Consider the following 2,259-nt stretch of genomic DNA (forward strand, 5'->3'; position numbering starts at 1 on the left):
AACGTTCTTCAAACACGTTCTGCAAATCACGCAAGCCGTGGTTTAAGTGCCACGCGGGCGCCGGCGTTGACATTAAGTTTAATGAACCTGCACTTAAACCAGGAACATCAGAATAGCAGCACATCGCTAACCATTAACTGTTAACGTTTTCCAGCTGAAATTAAAAACTAGTTGTTACCCGTCGAAAATTGCACTGAAATCCAACTGTAAACATGTATCTGCAAATGGCGTAGTACGAGTGCAAAACAAGCCCATCTTAAGCGCAGGTCACCCAAGCAAGTTTGTACCATGAGTTTGTATGGAGAACAATGGTTGAAATATAAGAGTTTGTATGGAAACTAGATGACATTTAATTCGTTCAATATATGTTGAACATTCAATGTTGTCATTTTATCTGATCCTGGAGAGCGAATTTTGATATATTTTTACAAACTTTGCCTCACACATCTGTCAGGAAAACGTTTTGAAATCCATCGCAGAATTAGACGGGATGCACCGTCAAATTCCTTCTCCAATAGCATTAATTTACTCACAATATTTCTCGCTGAACTCAAAAAGTCCTCCTCACGAGCAGACGTGTGAGGCAAAGTTTGTAAGTTCAAAAATTTCGCGCCCTCCACCCTTGAGGTGGTAAATGATCAGGTTCCCAGTCTCGCCCGAGCGGGGACGACAGCAAACTGATTAACTTGGGAGGTACGAGATTCAATTTCCGCTATTTTGGCGATCATATTTTGACTCTTCCCGTAGCTGACACGCTGAAAACTGAATGTATACTTGATTGGACTGCAGAGAGAGAAACTTTAGGCCTTACCTTGTGAGTTCAGCAAGAAATATTGTAAGTAAATGCTATTTTTGTGTGCAAATTTGACTCGTTTTCGAAGAGTGTGTTGTCGCCAAACTGGCCACAGTTTCCTACCTTGTCTCTTACTATAACACCGTAAGACAAATCTATCAAAATTCGCTCAAGTCTCGTTTAAACTCTCCAGGATGAGATAAAATGACAACATTGAATGTTCAAGAGTCATTATTCGGTAAATTAACCATACATTGAACAAATTAAATGTCATTTCCTAATTTCCATACACTCTTTTATTGGGACATTCCATTTTTTATCCGCACCCCCCCCCCCCTACCCTATGGAAGGCATGATTCCGACAGGTCCCTTTTCCTCTGAAGTTAGATTCCGACAGGTCTCATTTACCTCTGAAGTTGGAAAGTTGGATTCCAACAGGTCCCTTTTACTAAAAGATTGATTCCGACAGGTCCGTTTTTGAATATAACAAAAGACTCCGATTCCGACCCCCTCTACTGGGGCAGAAATCCCCTATTCCGACAGGGCCCTCTTTGACATTATAAAATATGCCTTTCATAGGGAAGGGGGGGGGGGGGGGGGGGAGGGTGCAGATAAAAAATAGAATGTCTCATTTCAACCATTGTTCTCCATACAAACTCAAGGTACAAACTCTTATATTATGCTTGGGTGACTTGTGATATTTAGCCTAGGCGAGGCTTTGTCCTTGACAAATCAAAGAAATTGCAAAAATTTGTAGGAAATTTGTATGATTTCACAAGGCGTCGTCCTTAGCGTCGACGTCGTCTTTGTTAAGCTCTCTATTTGCCTCTCGGCTGCCGGAACTGAATTGTTTAACGCGGGGTCATTCATCTTAAGTGGCCGTTTTGTGCTTTCCTCATATTCTATCCCAAGACCAATCCAACGAAGATGGGAGTATCGTGTGAGAAAGGTAAACAACCACATAAATTGCAGCTCTTTGTCAAAGTTCTTTTTAACTCAGCGATAAAGTTGTCAAGCGTTTCGGTAAACAATTTCGTTTACGTTGCATCGCCAGCGTCATACCTTTTCATCTTCCCCATAACTACACGCCAGTCGTTTGCATCTTCTTCTTCAGTGCAGCTTAAGGTTTGAAAAATTAAGGCATCGTCATCTATTGCAATCACGTGCTTAAACACGGCAAGTTGATACTCGGGCTTTCCCTCTCCAAACCAGGTAATTATTACAGCATTTCTCTTTCCATAACTTCCAGTGCTCGAGGATCTAGCTACTAAATTGACTTCAAATCAAATCTAAATGTTGCAGAGACAGTGATATCTGGTGGAATAACATGAAAATTGTGCGTACAGTATAAAGAATGTATATAGGTATGACCGCCATTTTTAATAATCAAATTCAGCCGGTGTCAGAAACTCGTTTGTCCTGTTTGGTTAAGACGTCAGTGTTTTCTCATTGGGTCACAGCCAAGC

This window comes from Montipora capricornis, chromosome 8, assembly GCF_036669925.1.
Source record: "Montipora capricornis isolate CH-2021 chromosome 8, ASM3666992v2, whole genome shotgun sequence".
Classification (NCBI taxonomy): Eukaryota; Metazoa; Cnidaria; class Anthozoa; order Scleractinia; family Acroporidae; genus Montipora; species Montipora capricornis.